At 42.3% G+C, this 25694-nt stretch overlaps 1 protein-coding gene across 3 annotated transcripts in view; it reads right to left on the bottom strand.

The window, feature by feature from the left end:
- The window catches only part of KDM4B (lysine demethylase 4B), a 209693-nt gene extending 185522 nt beyond the window's left edge, over positions 1-24171 (bottom strand). For all 3 annotated transcript variants that reach the window (XM_074978255.1, XM_074978257.1, XM_074978256.1), the window contains exon 1: positions 24038-24171. The gene's annotated coding sequence lies outside the window, so the exon portion shown is untranslated. The remainder of the gene's footprint in view (positions 1-24037) is intronic.
- Between the last annotated feature and the right edge of the window lie 1523 nt (positions 24172-25694).

Below are 25694 nucleotides of genomic sequence, written 5' to 3'. Positions count from 1 at the left end.
GGGGGCAGAGCTGTGACTGAACCTCCTCCAGCTGACAATGCCACCAAACAACATCCATCCTCCCATATCCATCACATGTATTAAAGTAACGCCTCGGCAGTCACTAAAGCCAAAAATATAGTCTCAAGAAAGGAGGGAGGAAAGGCTTAAAGGTTGCTTTTGAAATGGAAATTCTTCTTGTAAAAGCAAAGTTTCACCACAGAACTTATATGAGATTTTAGAAAAAGATGTTTTAGGCAGAAAATGAACCAAAAATATCAAAAAAGCTGCCCTGGCCCTCCCACCCCAGTCATTAAATTAATCTAAAAACTTAACAGTAAAAGGATTTTTGTTTGGGGGTCCAGATAGGGAAGGAAATGGGGGGTCATTCACAACAGTCCCTGACTTTCTGCTGTGGGGTTTAACAATAGTGCAGACATCCTCTCTAAGCCAGGAGATGTGATTTCTCCAATACCTTTGCCATCAGGAGCGTATTGTTCCCACTGTCAAAGATTTAACAAGATTCATGGATTCCAAAACCAGGCAGGACTGCTGTGATCATCTAATCTGACCTGCTATATAACACAGGCCATAAAACTTCCCCAAAATAATTCCATGAGCACATTTCTTTAGGAAAAAAGATCTCATCTTCATTTTAAAATGGTTACTGGTGGAGAATTCACCAGTATGCTGGGCAAATTGATCTAATAATGAATTACTCGCTATTACAATTTATACCTTATTTTTGGTCCAAACTTGTCTCCACTCTTCTCCGCTACACTGGAAAGCCCATTATTAAGTATTTGCTCCCCATGTACATACTGGCAGATTGTAATTTAACATTCTCTTTTTTGAGCTGAATAGACTGAGTTGAGTCTTCTAGTATACAGCACTTAGAGAAGAATGTATACTCATCAAGCACACCAGTCATCCTCATCCAAATGCATAAAAGAAATACCGGAAGTAAGGCTGTAGCTGTAATGATTTGTTTTTAAGATTATAATGATATATTATTCATTTTACAGACTGGCCAAAGTTCAGGCTGCCTTCTAGTATTTCCCCACCAGCTGGCTCCCAAGCAAATAAAATTGCTCTGCTGATGTCAAGGACCACAGGTTTTGAATCCTGGTCCACAGGTCCCTTAACAGCCAGATAGTCCCAACCTGCCACCCTGATCTGGCAACAGCAGCTAGAAAAACAGCTAAACTTTAACAGAGGATTCTAGTCTGGCAATCTGACTAGTGCAACACCAGGACTCCCAACTGTCCGCAGCCTTGATAGAACTCAAGTACAAGAACTTGTCCATGCTGGGTTCTCCCCCACTCAGAATTGCTTCCCCTGCAATATCTGCTTCTGCTATCATTTGCTGATATCCTGCAATCTGACTCCCAGTTATCCTTCTGGCCTGCCTTATCTCTGACCTCCTAGCATCTGATCCTACCCGACTCCCTGCCTACTAGGTCAGACAACCCATGCCCCAATCATGACAGCTAATTACAAGTGCTATATTTTTGCAACGTAGGCATTACCTTATCCCACAAGAAGATAAGGTTATTTCTGTAAATATCCTCTCCAACTCATCTGATGAAATGGGTTTTACCCACAAAAGCTCAAGACCTAATTAAAGTTTTCAGTCTCTAAGGTTCCACAGGGCTGCCTGTTGTTTTTAATAGCCTTGTGTTCATGAGGTTCTTAAATGTGGTTAATATTCTTTCCCACAAAAATAATTTATTGTGATTCTGTCACTTTAAGAAAGCATCCTTCCACAATACAGAACAGCAGCAGAAATGCAGCACTTTAAAGACTAACAAAATGATTTATTTGGTGATGAGCTTTCGTTGGACAGACCCACTTCTTCACATCAATTGAAGTGGGTCTGTCCCACAAAAGCTCATCATCAAATAAATCATTTTGTTAGTCTTTAAAGTGATACATTTATGCTGCTTTGTTTTTTTGGACTACAGACTAACATGGCTACCTCTCTGTTACTTCTCCAATACAGGTTTTTCTTTTCAAATGAACTTATAACATTTTCATTTCTTTATGTTTAGATTTTGCAGAATTTTATTTTTTTATAATTTTGACATCCTGGGAACATATTGCCTTCATGTGATGATGTATGATGCATGTATATCCTGCAGTCACTTTATCTGCTATGGGTTCAAAGTCTGCTACCACATAGCTAACCCAGATACAACCATGATAAAGTACAAAGCAGCTGGGATGTGCTAATTAGCTCATAATGCCCAGCACTGCTATTTGGGCAAAAGCTAAACCTGTGATGCTCAGACCTCAGTGGCTCAGGAGTCAAATTAGTCAGTCATTCGCATTTCCCAAAAGAGCCACAGTAGTGTGAATTTATTATTTCATTTACTATAGTACTAGATATTCACATTTAAACAGCATGACTGGGGAAATGCTGTGTGTGTGTTTCTCACAGCAAAATGACTGACCAAGTATTATTTTATCAACTACAATTGGCTAACAACTGAGTAAAAACACGCTTATTGGTTAATAATTAGATCAGATGGTGTTCAATATGCGCTGCAAAGAGTTTTAGGAGACCCATTTGCAGCTCATGAGCCCCAGTCCGAGTACCACTGAGCTAAACCAAGGACTTGTCTATCCTACCACTCTACTGCACTGTAGCCATTTTGCTCAGGAGTGTGAAGAAACATCCTCCTCTCCAAGCACAGCAAGTTACAGCACTATAAAGCACCAGTGTAAGCAGGGTCCCTGCACTGGAAGCCACACGCTCAGTGCTATGAGTTTCTCCTAGCCTTATGGACAGTCATGTACCTATATCATTGGGAGAGTTCTCCCAGACCTGGTGCTGTGACCTCACTGCCATATTAAAGCACAAGATTCTTTTTTTTGGTGCCTGGAGTTCTGTAGTTTCCACAAAAGCGTGTTGCTCTTTCAAGTCTTCTGAAAGCATACCCCACACCTCATCCTTCTCAGATTTTGGATGACACCTCAGATTCTTAAACCTTGGGTGCAGTGCTGTAGCTATTTTTAGAAATCTCAACTACCTTCTTTGTAGTTTGTCAAATCTGCTTTGAAAGTGTTCTTAAAACGAACACATGCAGGGTCATTATCAAAGACTTCGATAACATGAAATATATGGCAGAATTAGGGTAAAACGGAATAGAAGTCATACAACTATCCACCAACAAGTTGTCTCAAAATTAACCAACTATGTTTTTTAAACAAGCATCATCAGCATGGATGCATGTCCTCTGGAATTGTAGCCACCTAAATACCTTGCAAACCCAGCTACAAAAGTGGCATGCAAATGCCTGCTCTCACTTTCAGGAGGCTTTGTAAATAAGAATATTATTGCTTGGAAATGTAAACAAATTTGGCTGTCTTAGTTAGTGACTAAACAAGGAGGATTGAGTGTATCTGTAGGCTCCAAAATGTGACACTTCTAGTGTATTTATGTAAATTACACTTCTACGAAAAAAGATTGCACTATTGTACATGTATGAGGTGAATTGTACTTTTTTTAATTTTATGTAGAAAACATCCCAAAAATATTTAAATAAACTATTATTGTTTAGCAGCATGATTAATTGTGGCACAGGCTTGACAACCCTACTTCAAAGTGATTTATGGCAACATGAAAAATCCATGCCCCCTTGCTCCCTAAGCTGTTGCTTTCCAGTTGCTGGAATAAACCTGATTTGCTTTCAAGCTTAGCGTCAGAGCATATTTACATTGCTTGCATTGGTCACCATGAGACTGAGTGACAGGCTTTAGCAGCCCATCATTCTGTTTAAGTCAAATAAGATCCTCCGCCAACACAGCTCAACTTTTAGGCGCATGATTTGCATGTCAGACATCCAACAACAATTAAGGATGTTGATATTGGGAATTCTGTCCCACTCATCAGAACCTGCAAATAGCCTAGATCAAGTTTCGTAATGCAGCAGTGACATTCTGTCCACATTTCACAACCATACATAAATGTTTGTAAGCACAAATGCCCTATAGTCACGTAATTTAGTGAGAAACAATGTTGTGTCTCTTTCACCAACTGAAGTTGGTCTAATAAAAGGTGACCTCACCCACCTTGTGTCTCATATCCTGGGACCAGCACTACTACAACACTGCAAACACTTTGGTCACTACTGATTTTGAAAAAACCCCATCATTCTGTATCAACAGGCAATGCGACTGCATTCTAAACACAGATCTTGCCATGGCTATGAGAGTAATACCAACTGTACCATGCTGTGCCAGCATACTCTCTAGATAGCAAAATTCATCCACGCAATTATGAGGCATGTTGCTGGTCTTAATTGAGTGGACATACACATCTCTAGGCACTCACTCGTACAGTATTTCAGTTTTCTTTAGGCTGACTAGAATGCCAAAATGATTGCACAAATGATGTAAACACTTATAAATTGAATATCAATTGATGATTATGCACTGGCACTCACTCAGAAAATAAAAGCTCCTTAAGTAAATCTGCCACTTCTGTGCAAGCACAGGAACACTATCAACTTAGCAACTTCTCACCACTGTGGGACTAGACAAATACTCCATCAACATCATGAAATTAATCCATAAGCAGGGAAAAACAAAACAAAAACAAAAGAATGTAAGAGCACAGAAGCCACCCTCACCACTTACCAGCACAGCACTGTGGCCATCATCCTTTTCACAGGAGAGCCAAATGACAGAAAAAATTTGCAGAGCACCCAAAGATGAACAAAAGTTTCCATAGTCCCTTATGATTTACAAATTACAAAGCATTAGTTACAAACACCATATTAAAACTATGGTTTTGCTCCCAGCTTGTTTCCTGTACGTTGGGGGCTGTGAGGATCATGCTTACGGTGTATGATCCCCACAAAGTTATGGAGGGTGACTGATTGTCTCAAGAGTATACTCTGCATGACCCCTACAAGAATTTTTGGGGCAAGAGAAGAGGGAGATGATATCGAAGTGGTTTGAGCATTGGTCTGCTAAACCCAGGGTTGTGAGGTCAGTCCTTGAGGAGGCCACTTAGGGGCCTGGGGCAAATAGATTTAAAAAAAAAAAAAATCTGTCAGAAATCGTGCTTGGTCTTGCCAAGAGGGCAAGGGACTGATCTCACTGACCTTCTGAGGTCCCCCACAGCTATATGAGATGTGTATCTCAATATGTTTTAATTTAACCTCAGAGATTCTTAATTTGCCCTATCACCCTTTAATTTATAGAGATGGACAACGCTGGCATCCTTGAAATCCTGTGGCACAGATTCTACTTCCCACATAATGCAGGAAAGTCATGTGAGGTGCCTTGCAGTGTGGTAAGCACTCTGCTGGAAAGCCATCTGGTCAAAATGATTTCACTTGCGACATATGCATGATTAATGTTATTGTCTCATAAGGTAAGAAATAAATGCAAGTTTTTTAACAGGTGTTACAGAAGAGCACTGCTTGCTTTCTCAGAAGCACTGGGAGGTGGAGGCAGCAAGGTAACTAAACTGTTCCATGTCAAGTATTCTTCGTCACCTCAGAGCTGATCTGTGCTTCAAAAACCACTGACGGCAATACTAACCGGAGGTGTTCTCCCATCAGTGTTGGGAATCCGCTTCTTCCACGTGCTCAACTATGGCACACAGGGTTGTATATTTTTCAGACTGCTGAGCATTGTACCTGGGCCAATTGAGTCTTCTAGTTTAGACAGCCGTAGGAGTTTACTGCGGTTCACAGTTCAAATAAGGGTTACCTTGTTGCACCAGGGCCATACACAGTATGAAGGCCAGCAAAAAGATTTTTGGTGTCTGCTGTCTGATGCCAGTTTTAATTCCACTGCTTTCTTTTCACACTATGTGCTTTTCATATGTCATAGTCTGCTTTAACCATCTGTTTTGCTTGATGATATGCAGCCTTCCTGGATGATGAATCTGTCTGCTACATGTTCAATGGACAGCATGCAGTGTGCTCAAGAGCAGATATATTTCAGTATCATCCTCCTCAAACTAGTCCTAGTTTTTCCTCTTTGTAAAGTCAAGCATTTCACCAGACATGTGTACTGTCCAACTGAGGATGCTGCAACTAGTGGAAATGCTTCCGTGATTTTCTGCTGGAATTCAGATTGTTAGTTTTCCAGGCTTGAAATACTGACTCTCTTCATTGGCTTAAGATGCTATGTTGCTTAAGAGTGACATTTGATTCCTTAAAAATCTATGGTCTGATGAACAGTTGATGCTTCTCGTGACACAAGTGAGTATGACATTAAGGTAACCAATCCCATAGGCTGGGTCTACACTTGCCTCCAACTTTGAAGGGGGCATGTTAACCAGGGAGACGGGAGATTACTAATGAAATATTGTGGTAAATATGCAGCACTTCATTAGGCCAATTCTCCCCCACGGCAACTTCAAACTGTCAAACTTCAAAGTGCTCGCATGCGTGCGCACACTACTTCAAAGTGCCTTTACTCCTCAAAATTTTGAATTTTGCTACACACATGCCAGCACTTCAAAATAAGGTTGTATTCAGCGCACATGGACAGTACTAGCAAGTTTTTAGGTCACCACTGAGTTGGTAACACAAGCTCTATCTCATTGTCCCATTATGTATAGACATGACCAGATTTACTATTAAAATCATCTAGAGATTCCATGGCAGCAATCTGATAACACTATCACGGGTTTGACAGAAATCCTCCTCATCTGGATGAATCGCTGTTGGTGAATACATCCTGAGGACAGAAAAATTATGACAATCAGCAAGGCCAATATGGAGGAGCCGGAGTCCATTGTCAAACACTTTTAGGCAGCAAGCCAAGTTCCTGGACAACCAAAGAGCACATGGTAAACCTCACACCAGAGCACCGCATTCATCCTCAATTTGCACATCCAATCCTAGTCTCCACTCAGGAGTTTGTCATCCCAATCCCAGTCTCCCTCCCGACTCAGTATCAGCTTCCCTCCTCCTAGTTCCTTATCTTTCTATCTGCTTCTCTCCGCACTCACTCTTAAGCCCCAGACTGTCTTTATACGGTCTTCATCAAATCTTAGTCTTCCACCCTCACATGGGCATTGTCCCAGTTCTCCCCCATCTCAGCTCCTTGTCAAACCCGGTGTCTCTCCACACCCATCCCCACACTACTAGGGATCAGTGAGTCCCATCCCCATTGCATCTCCCTTATCTCAGTGTTTTCCCCACCCTCCAGACTGCCAATTCCAACTGCCCCACTTCTCCTGTTTCTTTGACTGATTCCCAGAATCACTCACACCCCAGCTCCCAATCACCTTTCACAGCCCGTCTGTGTCAATCCACTCTATTCCCACCACTAGTTTGTCTTCTGTCACCTCTCCTCTAATTTCAATTCAACTTCCTCCTCAATACTTCCTGGATTTCAGCAAGTGGGAGGAAGGGGTGTCACTGAGATCCTAGAAGAGAGACTCCACGCTCTCACCTACAATTTCTGATCCATCCTGACACAGAGCAACAATTAAAGGAAAAGCCATCCTCAGCTATGTAGCCTAGGCTAGAGCAAGCTGAGCCGCTCTACCAGGATGCTGCATACACAGTCCAGTTGCAAAAAGGATGTGGGAGATGCCAGAGCATCCTCAATACAGATGGATTCACTGGAGATTTTAGAGGTCTCTACTGAGCATGTGAAAGCTGGGATTTTCCAATGATATTGGTCCCCATTAGAAGTAGTAAATGATGAATTACCAATAATTCAGACAAAATTCTCTCCATTCCACTAGTCTCTTTAGAGGATGTTAAAAAGAATTGTCTGAAGTCAGACAGTTTTAAATCTGTTCCAGGTAACTTTCATCAAAAGAGTTATAAAAGAAGGGGCTGAGGAGATTTTAAAGATCAGCATTAATATTTCAACAAAGGCTTGAAGAACCACGGAAATTTGAGACACCTGGAAAAAAAAAATCTAATGTGCCAATTTTTTCAAAAAACAAAAAGAAAGAATAAGACAATATGGTTAACTATAAGACAGTCAGGCTAGCATCCATCTCAGGCAAACTAATAGAGTGTCTGGTATGGGACGCAATTAAAACTATTAAAAGGAGAGAAAGTAATGAAAACAAATCATGGCATACTAATTTGATTTATTTTTTGTGAGAATACAAGTTTGGTTGATAAAGTAACAGTGTTAATGTAACATTTAAACTTCTGTAAGGCATCTGACTTGCTACTGCAAGACATTCATTAAAAACTAGAATGACGTAAAGTTAATACGCCACACATTAAACAGATAAAACACTGGTTAATAAATGTCAAGATGTAAACAGGCTGTTCTCATCAAGGTGATGTGCTTCCAGTGGGCACAACAGGTTCTTGGCACAACACTTAACATTTGGAGGAGTAATAAACAATGAAGAGGACAGGCTGGTAATTCAGCGTGATCTGTATCACTTGGTAAACTGAACACACACAATGTGTGTTTTAATATGCCAAAATGTAACCATCTAGAAACAAAAATATGCAGGCCATACTTACTCAAAGGAAAACTATCTGGGGAAGCAGTGTGCAAGAGAGGCTTGGGCGTTGTGGTAGACAATCAACTGAACATGAGCTCCAACAAAGAAAAGGGTCAGCTTCCCAGCATCAACTTCCTCCATCCCATAACGTCATCCATATCCCATTGTTTTCACCTCTTAAAATTTTTAAAATCCCACAGACCCTCACAGACTGCCTCATTGCCCTGTCTCCGCTAACCAAAGAGTGGAACTTGCACAGCGCTGCACTACTGTCATAGCTGCTACAAGCATAGGATGTACAATCCTCTGGGACTGCAGACCCAGAAGAACAACCAAATCAGTGGGGAACATCATTTTATTGAGGACAGCCTGCTGGAGCATACAGCAACATCCAATTCATGGTTGTTGGTGGTGTACACAGAATACCTGCAGATGGTGAAGTGCCAATTCTAAAACAAAGGAGCAAGCATCGGTAGCTTACATCATGATGCAGGCTTGCGATGACAAGCAGCAGCTACACAACCTTTGTATGTACAAGGCCACATTCCTGGATATGTATCAAGCTTGCCCTAGCCCACAAGTACCAAGACACCAGAATAAGAGCTATACTGACAATGGAAAAGCAGACACCAATCATGCTGTGGAAACTTGTGAGAGGGATAGCTCAGTGGTTTGAGCATTAGCCCCCTAAACCCAGGGTTGTAAATTCAATCCTTGAGGAGGCCAATTTAAGGGTCTGGGGTAAATAGATTAAAAAAAAAAAAAAGTCAGAGATGGTGCTTGGTCCTGCCAAGAGGGCAGGGGATTAGACTCCATGACCTCCTGAGGTCCCTTCCAGCTCTATGAGATGTGTGTCTTCATTTTCATAACCTGCAATGTCAGAGTGCTATAGGTAAGTGGAAATCATTTTGGAAATAGCCAACACATTGGATTTTCTATTTCCATGCAAGTGTGCAAGGCCATTAATTACCTTCAGCTAGGCAGGACTGTGACTAGGCAAGGTTTAGTATATAGTGAATCAATTTACAGTAATGGGATTCCTGGGCTACACTGAAGCGATTGATGGCACTTACACAGAAAGGCTACTTCTCTAGGCTTATGAAAGCACTGGTTGATCAACAAGGATATATCGCCACCAATGCTGGTTGGTCTGAGAAGGAGGAAGACATTCACATCTTTAAGAACACAGACCTGTTCAGAAAGCTACTTTCTTTCCCAACCAGCAGATTACCACTGGTGATGCTGAAGTGCCAGCAGAGATTCTGGGAGCTTACTGTGCTCCCTTGTTCACAAGGCCATACACTGGCCACTCAACAGCATCAAGGAAGGATTCAAACAACCAGCTCAGCAGGAGCAGAGTAACAAGGTGATGTGATTTTGTTGAACTCAGAGGGCACTGGCACTGTTTATTCACAGAACTGGACTTCATTGAAAAATAAGCCCCCTAAAAGGTGCTGCCTGCTGTATCCTGCATATCTGTGAAGCAAACATGGACAGTTGCCACAGGGTGGAGGTGCACTGCAGAGTCTGAAACCTGAGTTTGAACAACCAGGCACAAGGGCTATTAGAAGAGCTCAATGAAGTTTAGAGAGTAACACACTGTGGTGTACTATGCCCTACCTGACTCTGCTGTTTTGGGGACTGTTTGTAATTTCATGGTAACTTGGTGTACAAGTATGAATGAAACACTGGCAATGCACCATTTAATCATTAACTTACTTTAAGTATCTCAAAATTATTACACAGTTTTTGTCACTAATCCTGACCACGCACAGCACCAGCCAAGATGAGCATAGCAGGCATGGAGAAGGGAAATAAAGAAGCTGTTGAAAAAATATTTAAGTACGAGGCATCTGCACTGAAAATGGACACCATTTTCCACAGGCAGTGATTTTAACTGGCCTATCACACTACTGAGGACGACAAAGGCACACAGACCAAAAGCTAATGCTGATACACCAGAGCTTCCTGCGCCCATGTGCAACTAGCCTGTTTAACTGAATGGTCTTGCAAAATTATCACTGAATGGCACAGGAAAGTGTCCCATCATGGAGGAAGAAATGAGGTGGTACTCTAGAAATCTTTGGGAGAAGATTTCAGAGTACCTCCATGAAAGTTTAATTGAGATCTCTCAGGATTCAAGGGTCACCCTTGTGTACATAATCTGCTCCATATGGCCAGCGGGTTGGCTTGTCAGCTACCAAACACTACAGGAAATGCAAAGCAGATAATTCTACCACTGTCCTTGCACCATCATCTCTTCTAGCCAGATGCAACTAATCAAAGAAGTTAATAGCTGTGTCCTGTTAAGCTGGGGTATCAGTATTTCACTCCACTGGAAAAAATATTCACACACAACGTTCCTTCTCCTGTATCAGGCTCACTCATGCTCAGCTACTAACACTGACACCACTACAGTGGAGCCTCATAGAGATCCTGGCTCACAGCACAGGTATACCCTTTCCCCATCTTCCTCCTCCTCAGCGTTCACAGCAAGAGCCTGCAATTAAAGGTACCTCTTCAGTACAGGGAAGCTTGACCCTGCCACTGTATATCTTCCAGAGGCTGATTTAGCACACCTAGTAGGGATGTGCTAAATTGAACTTACAGGGTGCCTGCATCAGCACCAGTACTCCTGCCCCTCTTTGGGAGGAAGGGAAGTCAACAGTAGCATTCTACCTGCCTTAGTGGAGACAGTGCATACCTGAATTAAGGTATGTCAACTCCAGCTACTTAATTAACATAGCTGGAATTGTGTACCTTAATTTGATCTTCTACTGTAGTGCAGACCTTCCCCTGTGTTCCTCAGATATATTCAGGGTGAAACACAGGGTGGTGGCAAGGTGTCTACCAAGTACAGCATGTAGCTCTTCACAAATGTGGCAGGACTGTAGCTGAGTACTGAACCTAATGTTGCCAGCCCTCCCTTTGCCTTCTGGGACACCTGCAGCAATTTCTTCGCTCTCCCAGAGTGCTTCTGCTGTTTGCAATCATACTTTCACCTGCATCCTCCAGGAATCTGCTTGTAGATTTACACATTCCTAGGGCTGGTCCATAGATGTGCCTGTCCTGGAAATCCAGTATCTCCAATCCATTCCAAGTCAGAGTGAATCTGGAGCACATAGCTAGTTAGCATGGTCAAAACAATGGAGAACTGCCAGGAGTACTCACATGCAAGACACTCAAAAAAAGGCTTTTTAAAAAAGACAGATTTTCAATGGGGTCCGGAGGAAGTGCAGCTGGAGATCTGTTAAGGTTGACACAAGTAATACAGTGTGCACACACACACACTCTCTCTCTGATCTGCAACCAAAATAGCAATAAGAGCCACTTTTTCCCCAATTCAATTAAAAAAAATAAATTAAAAAAAAAAATCAATAATTCAAGTGCCAGTCCTTATTAAATAACATCAAAAACTATACTTTTTGTAACCCCTATTTTAAGGGCAGCACACACACAATGATTTGTAATGTGATACATGATTACTGCAGGACATTCACAAACATTTTACCTATTCTATTTTCTCACACTTTACCTGTGTGTTTGTACCACTGCTTTCCTGACTCACTCTCAAATCTCCCCCACCCCCCACCCCCGGAGGAGGTTAAGGGGAGTTATCCAATGTTTTGTGATCACATATCCTTTGCTATTTAGACATTAATTGTTCATTTTGGGCTTTCAAACATTCACTGTATTGAAAATAATGAGAAGGTTTTTTTTTTGTTTTGTTTACTTTCCAATTACAGTGTCTGGAGCCACAAAGAAGTCTTAAAGGGCTACAGACCTCTGCACTATGTCAATCAGGGCGGGATGCTATTCAGGGAAAGGCGGAGGGAGCTGAGTACTACATTGCCATAACACCCCCCCCAAACAGCCTCTAACTGCAGTTTGTACAGCTAAAGAATAGATACAAGATTACTGGTTTTCTTCAGTACAACTGTTCTTTTCTTACAGAATGCTCTAACCACTTAAACTAATCAATGCAGACAACTAACATCACTGCACTTGCCTAAGTCTGGTGAAAGTGTCATTAACAATGCAGAAAATTAACTGTCACAGCTCATTATGCTACCTAAAGAACCTGAAAGAGTGAACTACGCACCTTTACAGGAAACAGGCATTATCTACCCCAAGAATAGCTTGCTCTAAAGTAAAATAAAAAGAGCACAAGCAGCCTCAATTTCTGGGAAATAAATGAGAATAGATATAAAAATACCAAACCTAAATAACTCAGATAATTGAAAATTTAAGATTCTTCTCATACAAAAAACTGCATGCACACACAAGTCAAGCTACAGACTATGTATTAGTCATCATCATGTACACACTCACCTTATCAGTCAGTTATGACTAGAAATAAATATCAGCACAGGCTCAACTTTTAAAAACATCTTAATGGAACTTTTTACAGCTTCAGTTCAAGTATTTTGTAATTTGAACATTTTTAAATTGTTTGCAGTCCCATCTTCACAGCTTTGTACAGAGAAAGCATCCAGTCTAATTTTGCCATCTACGTTGCTGGAAGAGTTAAGTTCACCCCTTAACTGACAATTGATTTCAATGAAAGTTAGTATGCACCAATCCACCCAGGTCTAACAAAATTATTATACCCCACTCACCACTGTGATAATTGAACAACTAGATTCAAGCCCCTTCAAGATAGTGGCTTTATAAATTAAGTTGCTCGACTTCACGTTTGGAAAGGTATCCCTGAAACTATGAACCACCTGGTAAGCAATGTCTTCCCTAGTCTGCAGACAATCAGTTCTCCTGTGCCTGCTTTAGATTTTCTGAGCAGCAGAGCAGAATAAACAAGCCAGACCAGTTTCCTTGCTGCTAGGCCAAACCCCATATTGGCAGCAGTGAAAGTGTCAATCACATCAGTTTTATCTTACTTCTTTGCAACTTGCTATCTTGCAACGTAGCGACAAACTAACACAGAAAATGGCACTCTTATTCTAGAAAAAGTGTGCCCACCTGGAGGGCTGCATCAGCTGTAATATAGTATTATACCTGTGTATTTCCTCATATTAAGAAGGTATGAGTTATAAAAGTGGGAGCAGTGTCATCTGCATATCTAGATAATCAGTGGCAATATGACCTAATGCTAAGACGTTGCTCTTAAAGTCAAGAGACCTTCCCCTAATCTCCCCTGTGACTAACATTCTGTTTTTCTAGGCCCATTTTACAATTTTAATAGACAAATATGGGGACCCCTTAACTACAGTTCTACAATACAGGTCTATATACGCTATTGTAAGAGGAATAATAAATAATATTAAGTCATTAAAATGTCAACTGCTGCAGAAGCTTGATGTATCAATTTGCAGCATCAATTTCAATGGGGAACCTTCACTGCTGCTAATGCAATGGTGGCGAGAATTTCACAGTGTTCAATGTACTGTGTACAAACTACCCCATACTAAATTTAAACCAAGCCTACTAACATGCAACTTGCACTGGTACAATCAAATTGAGCTTGGTTATACTTGTGCAAATTCATAATGCATACTTTTATACCAGTTTAGGTTAACTCAAGAATTAAGTCAGCTTGATTGTGATTTATATCTATCTAGTCACAGTGGTCCATGTCCACCGCACTTTTTTAGCAAATGTTTCTTATGATTTTCAATTAAAATTTAGATTACTAACTAAATGACCACTCGAGCTGTAAAAGTAGCGGTTCATTAAGATAAACAGGTGAACTGTTCATCTCTTAATACTAGTATCTACCTCACTGCACACATTTGTTTTTGTTGGGCTGGGAACTACATTTTTATTAAAGCAAAGTCACAAGAAAACATTAACTTAGTACCTCATGCATTGTATATTAACCTAATCTTAAATAAGTAAAGACCCTGGTTAAAGATTGTGGCTTGCTGAGGCTGTCAAGCCCTCCTCCTCCAAGTACACTAAGAGAAATGGTGACCAAATTTCTAAATACCTATAGTCTTGTCATCGTTCTTCTTGGGTACGTGCTTGCTATGAACATGAAAAACAGTTCTTGATTTATTTTGTATTATTTCACTTTTTACCCTTTTAAGAAAGTCCCAAATTGCATAAAATACAGCCACAATAGTGAAACTCATGATAAAGTCTCAAATTGCGGATTCCACCATTCCCTGCTCGGTTTTATGTATGAAACAGGAGTAAAATAATTCAATGGTGCATTAATAGCTGTAATTCCCTCAATAACTTTCCTCTGAATATGGGTAAACTAATGCACAGTTCTTCATTCCTTATTTCAACATGAAGTAAAACCATGCAAAGTTGAAGCCACAACGAAGCTGTTTATAAGCAGAAAGTACTTTATATGTTTTAATCTTACAGTGACAGCAACCTAATGTATAGTAAAATAAAATTATTCAATACTACCCTATCAATGTAAGAAGCTGAACCACAGACAGTTTATTTTAACTAAATTCATACCCAAATTTCAGAGGAATATCTATTGCTCTCTAAAGGAGCACAGCCTAGGGAGGTTTCACAGAAGAGAAACAGAGATTAAAAAGCAGCAGACTCAAATAGAATGAACCTACGACCAGGTACAGTCCCAAATGCATAGTCTCAAGTGAGTCTGTTCCACGACAGCTCATCATCTAATAAATCATTATGTTAGTCTTTGAAGTGCTACAAGACTGCTTTTTGTTGAGTTAAAATAGTTCAACTAAGCTAATTCAGCAGAAGGAATCATGTTTCCTCCTAATCTATAGGGCAACCAAGAGTTAGGATTCAGAACATAAATACACAAGTTATCTACTTACTACAAATAAAGCCATATGCAGGTCTAAAAAGTGCCTTCTAGCTGACAGCAATTGCACAGAAATAAACAAAGCATTGTCCACAACCTTTAAGTAACCCAAAAATCACCAAAGAAAATTTGTTTCAAAATGCCAAAGTTTTTGCTATTTCAAAACAAAAAATCATGGAGGGTCACAAAACGGTGCAGCAGCCACCACTCTATTGAGTTGAATGTGAGACACTTCCCGATTTTTATCCCACTCCTTCCTTCCTATTGGCTGCTTTCCTGCCCCCCCGCCCCAAAAAAAACCCACCAGTTAGAAGGCTTGCTTTGCTGTGGACAACAGAGATCTCTTCCCAACAGTGAACATGCAACACGGCTTTTGTTGCTTCAGAGCAATGTATTTGGTCCAGATGTAAATATGACCCAGTGGGTGTTTACTTAAAAGGCCACCACACGGCTACAGAGGAGTAAGGTGAGCAGCAGGGCTCTAAGTGAAACTACTCAAATTTGAGCACGAGACAGTAATTTATACCCACAAATCTCTTCTGCCACTGATCCAGTACCTTTTGTTACCAAAAGGCCTTTCAAAAGCAGCCCACATTGGCAAAAAATTAAAATCACTGAGGTTAGCAACACTGACACACAGTAAAGAAAAGGTAAAAATCCACAATGTTCTACTCTGCATTGCTATGCTGGGTACTATACTTTATCACTCATCCTAGTTTCTCCCTAATGAAAGCAGCTTTGATAATACACTTAACTAGGATACACAATATGAAGGAATGTCTATACTACGAATGCTACAGCATTCCATGTCCAGATACTGTAGTGCAATCACTGTAGCAAAAGAAGGGTTTATTTCATCATTGTGGTAAACCCACCTCTGAGACACAGTTACCTTAGATCAGGATGGGCAAAATATGGCCTGAGGGCGGGATTCAGCCCAGAACCCTGCTGTGGCCCAGCAGGACTCTGGGGCAGGCTCACTGCCTTCCATGCTCCCACATGTCACTCAAACAGACCTACTGCGAGAGCTGTGTGCATCTGTGTCCCCTGAGGAGGTCGGGGGGGTTTCACATTCTGCCCCTACCTCCATCACAATCTCAATTCCCACTGACTGAAAACTGGCCAACTGGAGCTGCAGGGAATGTGTGGAGGCACCTCCCCGAAAGGGGCATGCAGGACACAGAGGTGCATATGGCCCCTGCTGCTAGATGCTTTGAGTGGCTTTTAGGGGTGAAGCACACAGTGAGCTTGTCTGAGGGTCCTGCTGGGCTTCTGGCCAGGAGCTTCCCAGGATAAGCACCTCCCAACCTGAACCTGGCAACCCACATCCTTCCTCCAACTCCGTGCCCCAGATCACAATTCCCTCCTGCACTGAAAGCCTCTGCACCCCTGCCCCACAACACAACCCCCTCCCAGACCCTACACCCCTCCTCCAGGTCAGAACCCTCTCATGTACCCATATCCCCTCCCAGACTGCAGCCACCCCTCCAGTACCCCAGTGTCCTACCCCAAGCTTCCCCTTGCACCCAACCTTTATCGCAGACACCACACCTCCTCCTCTATCATAAAAGCAGAGTGCAGCCCTTGATCACTCACCAAATTCTTGAAAGTGGCCTCCCAATCAAAAATTATTGCCCATCCCTGCCCTAGATGCTTGGAACAACTTTTTTGTCAACCTAACAGCATCTACACTGAGGCGTAGATCACCTTAATTTCATTGCATTGAGTGTGAATTTTTTCCATAGTTCTAAGCACTACAGTTAAGCCGACCTAACTTTGCAACCAGCCCTGAGGAGAATTCTCCACTTCAAATGTCATGGCTGTGGTGAGAGGTGGCTTCTTCCCCTTGGCATATTAGCTTGAAAAGCCAAGTACATCTCTTACTTATACTCCTACTTAGTCATGGCAATAATTTTAAGATCTTTCCACAACACCTGATTCAGAGTCTGGCGTGCTACAAACTTGAGAATGTTATGAGGTGATTTACAGCTTATAAATTGATTTTTGGCTATCAGAGCTTCTGAATAATTTTATACTTTTACACCTTAATTACTCCATCACTCAGTGATACTCCCTTGGTAGATGAATACCTTCACAAAGCATAAAGATTAACTCCCAACAGAAACCTTCAGCAACCCTACCATGATTGCAATCGTGCAAAAACATTTCAGCCATTTGCTCACTCTGGATTGTAGTAGACTAAGAACCTATAATTTCAAATACTTATTGTTCATTTGCATGAGATTTTAATAAATGTTTACTGTTCTATGAATTCAAGTTCTCATTTGCATTCTCATACAAGAGGCTCATATAGGCCCTACCTACAATGGGTGTGACACACTGACCTAGATTCAGAAAAGGACTGAGTATGCGTTCAAGACAGCAAAGAAAAAAAAAGGGACCGAGAAGCAGAGTGTACTCTACTTGCCTCTAAAATTATACATCAGCAAAAATGCTATTCTGCAAGAAAGATTTAAAACATCAAAATAATTTGAGTTAGCAGGAATTAAGATTTGGCTTTGACACATATTATAGCTTTGCATGTTAAAAGTTTTCAAATCTACACTATACAAATCTGTTTCCTGAATTTCAATTTCAAAAGCATGTATAAAAAGTTCTGGTTTCAGAAACACTTGCAAATCAAACCCAAAGTGTAAACAAAATCTGGAACAAAAAGCTAGTTTCATACAGAAAACAAGATGCCTGGCATACAGAAAAACAAAAGCAGAGAAGCAGACATTTTTATATTTGCAGCATATATGTCACATGGGAGGCAGCAAGAGTGAGTCCCTGTTGCCTTAATCGCTTATGAAAATAACATTCTCCAACTCAGCTTTAATAAGCAGCTTTTTTCATTCAAATCTACGTCTTCAAACCCTGAAATATGCATTACTGACGCAAAAGAAAATTCTGGCTGTTAGGTCAACAATGAACCATTACCATATTTGTCCAATATCACAAAATTTCTTCCATATTGTAGAAAGACGTATGACCTCCGAGTCCTATTGAGCTCTCTCTAGTGCTCTACGTTATCTTGCAGATTCTTAGCAGTATTAGTTCTAACAAACATTTCAAGGCAAGCTCTTGATGACCTCTGAACTGCACACAAGATTACCTTTTTACCAAACTGCAGCTTCAAATATAACGATCCTCCAATATCACTCAAAAAATAAATATGTGAACCAGTCCTGTCTCTTTGGGGACAGGGAAAAAGACTACTAGTCACTCGAAGTAACTGGCATGAAAGTTTGTAGTCTTTCCTCCGCACTATCACCATGGCCCAAGCATAGAAAGAGAAAAGATCTTACTACACCAAAACCAACACAATAAAGCACAGGTGTGTTTTAGTGCCTTCAGCCATCCAACAATTGCATAATTATGGAGATGTACAAACTCACAAAATGAAATATGATTTTAAAACATGCAAATATTAGATACGTATCCTATCACCACATCTTATTAATTAATCTTAGAGCCAACAGGTAACATCTGGTCTCAGAATGACAAAAAGCTCAAGTAGTGTAGAGTATTAGTTTAGTATATCAAACTCAAGATGGGAATATGCCATCCCTCGCAACAATGGTTTACTATAGATCAGTGATTCTAAAACAGGGGTATGCATACCCCCACCCCCAAGAGGTTTTCCCCTGGGGTATATCAACTCATGGCTATTTGCCTACTTTTGCAACAGGCCCCATACAACACACTAGCAAAGTTGGTAAAAACAAAAATTATACAGTATCTTGTTTATAATGTTCTCTATATACATTGAAGTGTAAGCACAATATTTATAGTCCAATTAATTTGTTTTACAATTACATGGTAAAAATGAGAAAATAAGCAATTTTTCAGTAATAGGGTACTGTGACACTTCCGTTTTTTTTGGTTTTTTTTTTAAACACGCAAGAACAGCCACGCTGGGTCAGACCAAAGGTCCATCTAGCCCAGTACCCTGTCTGCTGACAGTGGTCAATGCCAGATGTCCCAGAGGGAGTCAACATAACAAGAAATCACCAAGTGATTCCTTTCCTGACATTCATTTCCAGACTCTGACAAACAGGCAAGGGACACCATTCCTACACATCTTGTCTATTATCCATTGATGGACCTAACCTCCATGAATTTATCTAGTTCTTTTTTGAACCCTTTTAAAGTCTTGGTCTTCACAACCTCCTTGGGCAAGGAGTGCCACAAGCCTACTATGCACATGTGAAGAAAATCTTTGTTAGTGTTAAACCTGCTACCCAATAATTTCCTTTGGTGACCCCTAGTTCTTCTGTTATGGGAAAGATTAGCTGACTTTGTAAATAATTAAATAGTTTAAATGATGTGAAACTTGGGGTATAAGACAAATCAGATTCCTGAAAGGGGTACAGTAGTCTGGGAACGTTGAGAGCCATTGTTAACAATATATCCAGAATCACTGCTATTGGGGACCCATGTGTTACATTCTTTGTAACAGCCTCCCTGTAGTTATTACAGCTATTTCCTTTGCTCTGAAATAATATGAAGTTGGCCTAAGTGTACATTTTCATTTCATCCAACAGATTTTTTTAATATCTTGAGTTTAAGACCAGAAAGGATCATTAGATAAGTTATTCTGACCTCCTGTATGTTACGTGAGACAGAAAATATTTACAAATAAAGTGACTGGAGGATTTTATGGCTAGCCCATGACAAAGCATTACTTTGTATATTTAAAACTGGATTTAACATCTGTGATTTGTATTTTATATGCTTTCATTTGAAAAATCAAGATTTATTAGATAATGCAGCACATGGATTATAAAACGTATTATTCAAACATTCCAACCTGCATTGCCACAGCAAACCATAACAGCTTCCAACAGTATTACATGAATCTCTCACTTAGATCGCCCAATTCTATTTGGAAATGGATGACTGCTAATGGATATTATATTGGACGCAGTGCTGCTCACAGATGCAGATAGCCATAGATTCAGTATGAGAGAGGTAGCTGTGTTAGTCTGTATCTTTGAGAACAACAAGAAGTCCAGCGGCACCTTATAGACTAACAGATATTTTGGAGCATAAGCTTTTGGGTGCAAAGACCTGCTTCATCAGATAAAGTGGGTCTTTGCCCACGACAGCTTATGCTCCAAAATATCTGTTAGTCTATAAGGTGCCAGAAGCAGGTCTTTGGCCACAAAAGCTTATGCTTCAAAATATCTGTTAGTCTACAAAGTGCCACAGGACTTCTTGTCATTCTCATAGATTCAGTGGTCTAGCACCACAGTACACAACTCAAAACGCTCATGAGGTAGAAAACTCTGAAAACTCATCTCCCAGATTTTTCTACCTCCCCTATGTTTCAATTTAATTAAAAAAAAAAAAATCAAAAGTTTCTACCCGTTTTGTTTGCAATTATGTGATGCATCACTGTCTAGGTCTGCAGGATGAGACTAAAACAACATCACCAAGTGTGAACTTCCCTAATAATCTTAATGAGGTGTAAACCTTATAGCCTAATTATGGCCACTTAAATGCAAAGACATTGTTTACCCTATCACAGGTCATTATCCCACCAGAAATCTGTGAACAATATAACTGCTGATAAGTTTTCCCCAAAAATCAAACAGTCCATGTGCTTACCCACTATGGCCTGATATGAAAGTTTTTCACAATCATTAAAATTCCTCTGAAATGTTCAAAAGAACCATTCATGTCTTGAATTGCAAGATACCTGAATTTCTTACTGTTCGCTCCAGATATGTGCTATCATCTGTAAACCAGTAAAGTAAACCACACCTCCCAGTTATCTGTTAAGGCAGTGATTCATAAGGCAGAGGAATGCATAAACCTAGGGGAACACAGAAGTTTTCCAAGGGGTTAGGTACTTGTCTTGTTTTACAACAGACTACCTAAAAAGCACTAGCAAAATCCATGCAAATGGAACTTTCATATAGGCAATGACTTGTTTGTACTTTGCTACATACTATATGCTGATGTGTAAGTACAATAATTATATTCCACTTGATTTTATAATTATATAGTAAAAATAAGAAAATAAGCAAATTTCAGGTATAGTATGCTGACACTTGTGCATTTTTATATCTGATTTTTATGCACAGTTTTTAAATTAAGTGGAATTAGGGGGATTACAAGACAAATCGGACACCTGATAGAGGTACAGTCATCTTAAAAGTGCGAACTACTGTGTAAGGGATGAGACTCTAGTGTGGGTCAGGCTACCATATGTTCCCATTACATCTGAGTGAACAACAGTTTAGCTAAATACGAAATCAGAGAATCACACAGCTGGAAGGGACACAGAGTCACTTAGTCCAGCACCCCTCATGCAGATGCAAAACCAAGAACTCCTACAAGCTGGGCAAACATCTGTCAGGGATAGTTTAGGATCTAAACCATCCCTGACAAATTTGTCTAAGCCAGGAGCAGGCAATAATTTTTGATGGGGGAGACACTCAAAGATTTTGGTTAGTGGTCTTTTCTATGGTGGGACTGAGAAGACTGGAATGGAAGTGCAGAAGGCAGCTTAGAGTAGGTGACTGAGGTGCAGGGGAAGGGTGTCTGGTCTCGTCCGACCAAGGAGAGCTGCACCGAGCAAAACTTCTCAGCACTTGTTTTGGCTGGTTTTGTGCACTGCTTCCACCTCCAGCAAAATTTCTGAGCTCCTATTGGCCCAAAAGCGGGCGGTCAGAAGCAGCACCTAAAGCTCTTCCCTCTCTGCAGCCTATGGGACAGGCCATAGGCAGGATCTGGCGTGCTAGCTGGATCTTGCCCACATTTGGTCTAAACAGTTCTCAAAGACCTCCAATGACAAGCATACCACCACCTATCTTGGAAGTCTACTCCAATAACAACTGTTCTTAAAAGATAAAAAAATTTTTCCTAATACCTACCCTAACTTTTCCTTGCTACAAATTAAGCAAATTACTTCTTGCTCTACCTTCAACAGACATGGAGAAAATCTTCATAATAGCCCCTAACCGATCTGAAAATTTGTCTCAAGACTTCACATATCCAGTTTTTAAAATCTTTCCTCATTGTCAGGTTTTTTTTAAATCGGGATTGTCTCCAGTTTTGACACACCTTTCATAAAGCACGATAACCCAAACACATCACAATGTGCATCTGAGCTCTCATGCCTGCTGAGTACAGTGCGACAGCATCTCCATACAATCCCATTAATACATATACCAGTAAGGTTCAAATGCCAACAAGTGACTAGGAACATAAAGCTACAAAAATTAGGAGGGAATTACAGAGGCTGATGTAGAACTGCCAACCTTTAACATTAAAAAACAGTCTGGATTTCAAATTGTCAGAGCTTCTTTAATGAGGTTGTGGTCCTAATTTTGGGAAACAGATTGCTAGGGGGGTCTGGATTTTACACTGAGGTCATATCCTTACATATAACATTTGTTCACCATGTGAGATAAGGGAAAAAAGCACCATTATAAAGCCAAGACTTTTTGCTCAGTTCTGCCATTTTAAAAGCACAAACTATAATCCAACTTACTTTTCACAGTTTATGTTAGCCCTACAGATGTACCCAACACTTTCCTCTTAAAGAATTCAAGTTCTCCAGTTCAGGGGCTACTAAACTTTCTGACAGGTTAGAGCACAGCTTAACTCTCAGACAAGCCCACAAAACAGTCATGCTTGTTCAGTCATAGAGACTGCCCACCTCCCCTAACATGCTACACCCCAGACAGCACAGTATTTTACATATTTCAAGCTATTTTAAAAAAACAAGTTAACTAGAAACAAGAAAAGGACAGCACTATGACTGACCTCTGCAGACCACTGGTACAGTTTGGAAACTACCCAGCTAATGATTTTCACTTTCTCATTCAGCAGCTCAGAACTGCAACATTCGTTCTGCAAACGTTGCAAGACAGAAATTTCTAAACATACACACGGCCGTTCCCATTAAAACGGGGATTTTTAGACCTTAACAGCTTAAAACTGTTGGTCCTAGACAGTTGCCAATCCCAGTACCACAACAGTACTCCCCACACGTCCCCTAAATACGAGCCTTTAGCAAACTAGCGAGATATTAAAAGGGCACCACGGACCTAGCCGCAGCTACTCAAACCAAGTCACAAAAGACACAGAAACACCAACCTCTCGTTGCACAGAGGAAAACCCTGCTGCAAAAGCGCCCACCAGCTCATTTACTATTCGCCGCATAAATAAATCCTCCATCATGTAACTGTTCACGAGCTCACTGACACCCCTCCTCTCCTCCCACGAAGACCCGCTGCTGGCACAGCCGCGTCTAGAGACATTTGGGGCCTTGGCGCATCACGTTTGCCCGGTTAGCTTTATTTTAACTGACGCGGAAGGGGGGCCCTCCTGCAAACTGTCTCACCCCCGCGCACCCTGCGATCCCTCCTCCTCCTCCGCACACGTCCGCCCCACCCTGGGCACAGAGGAGGGGGATCCGCTGCCGCCCCTCCCCGGGAAGCGGCGGGGGGGTGGCCCCTTCCCCCGGCCTAGCATTAGAGAGCCCCCTGGGGGGCGGCAGTTAACGGTGCTGACATAACCGCCGGCGCGAGGCCCCCCCCCCGAGACAAAGCGAGGCCAGGAGGGGGCTGAGAGAAGAGACGCTTCTGACCCGGAGAAGAGGGAGATCCTGGGCGAGGAGAAGCGCCGGGGGCGGGAAGGGGTGTCCGGGAGAGAAAGGCCAGGCCGCATCGAGGGAGGCGGGGGCAGCTACGCCGAATCCGGCGGAGGCGGGGCGGCTCCATGGGGGGACGGCGGAACGGGCTGAGGTGAGAGCTTAGGCGGCGGGGAGCCCGAGCCCCAGGCCGCCGCGGCCAGGCCCGACCGCCGCTGAGGCTAATCCCCATGTCCAAGCGCCTCCCTACCTGAGCCCGCGACCGCTCAGCCGTCCCCGCGCCGCCTCCTCAGCAGCCACCCGGCAGCTCCCAGCCAGCGCGGCCCGGGGGAGCACAGCGGAAAGGGGGCCGCGGCTGGATATTGGCAATACCCCACAGCCCGCACCTGCCGCCCGCCCCTTTCCCTCCCTCATTGGTCCAAACTGCCCCCACCTCCGCGCTCACTGGTGGGCACGCCCGTGACGGACGTCGGCCTCCACCATTGCCTGGCCTCGCGGGCGAACAACAAGCCAACAGCACTTCCTCAGTCGTAGAGGCGGCGCGGACACGGCCCGCCCTCAGATAGACGCGAATCAGGCAGGGCCATGGCTGGCCTTCACGCCACTCAGCGTCCTTCCACCTACCCGATAGGGCAAAGAAACAAACCCGCCCCTGCAAGGTTGTTATTGGGTAAGAAAAGGTGAAGAACGTAGAGAGGGGCTGCTGGAGATGTCAGTCACCCCACCCCCTACCCTGCTGTCAGGCTCAGTTGCAGGGAAGCGCGTACGTGAGGAGCGGCACAGCTGCAGGGGTGGGGGGGGAGGGAGGTTGCAGGGCTCCGTGCACCAATAGGGCTGGGGCCCAGGGAGAGGAGGGGCTGATACGCGGCTACGCCTCTTTCTCCTCCTCGCCCCCAGCCCCACCCTTCGTGCAGCCCTGAAAGTGTAGGGCTATAGGGGCCAGCCCCTAGACATTAACATAGAGGGCAAAAGGATAAAGCTTAGAGGTGCTGCACCCTCTACCTGCATGTGCACGCAGATCTGTGACAGTCCGAGGCACAGTGCCCTTCTAAAGCCACCTACCCTTCACCCGTGCCTGATTCTCTTGCCTTGCTACCTACAATGAAAAATGCTGCTGAGGACTACGTGCAGTCATTACAAATACTTCCATCTTGCAGCTGTGCTTTGCCTTCACCTTAGCACTACAGGAAAAGTAACTCAAGATAAAAACCTGCATACTGTGACTTCTCAAGTTTTTCCAGCTCTTATTTGTATTTCAATGCCCAGTAGCACCTAACTCTTCTTTCGGGGCAGGGCTGAACTCACTCCTGAGAAAACAGTTCTCTCTTCCACACTATCTTTTGCATCCACAGGCTGGCTACAACAATAATTGTTTGGATTACCTCTATTAAATTACCCATATTCTTGCTGTTGGGGCATCAGCATATGCTTCTCCATATGCATCCCACTAATTGAATTTTTTGGGTTCCATTATAAATGATGCTTAAAAGTTCTGTTTTGTGAAAACCCAGATTTTTCTACTGTACAACAGCTACAAATGCCCCACAGCAGTCTCACTTCACCCCATGCCCTTCTACTGCTAAGCCAGGCAACAGCATAATGGTTTTTAAACACTTTGCTTATCTGCACAACACTTACTTTGGCACCACTCTTGTCTCAGGCAGCTCAAAAAGCCAGCACCCTTCACCCCACCATGCTGGTAAAAGCATTTCCCCCGTGGCCTTGCAGATATTATGCAATACATAGCATGCAACAACAGGAATATCTTTCTTGCTGATACTAAGCTTTGTGATGAGACACATGCACCTGCTCTTCAATTTTCCAAATGCCCCACACCCATCTTGAATCTGCTCAGGCAAAACTTAAAATCTTTCTGCCCAGGTACAACGTCATAAGCTAGAAAGCCA

This window comes from Carettochelys insculpta, chromosome 27 (genome assembly GCF_033958435.1).
Source record: "Carettochelys insculpta isolate YL-2023 chromosome 27, ASM3395843v1, whole genome shotgun sequence".
In the NCBI taxonomy this organism is placed as follows: Eukaryota; Metazoa; Chordata; order Testudines; family Carettochelyidae; genus Carettochelys; species Carettochelys insculpta.
Note: the sequence above shows the minus strand (reverse complement) of the source record. Positions and strands in the feature narration are given on the sequence as shown.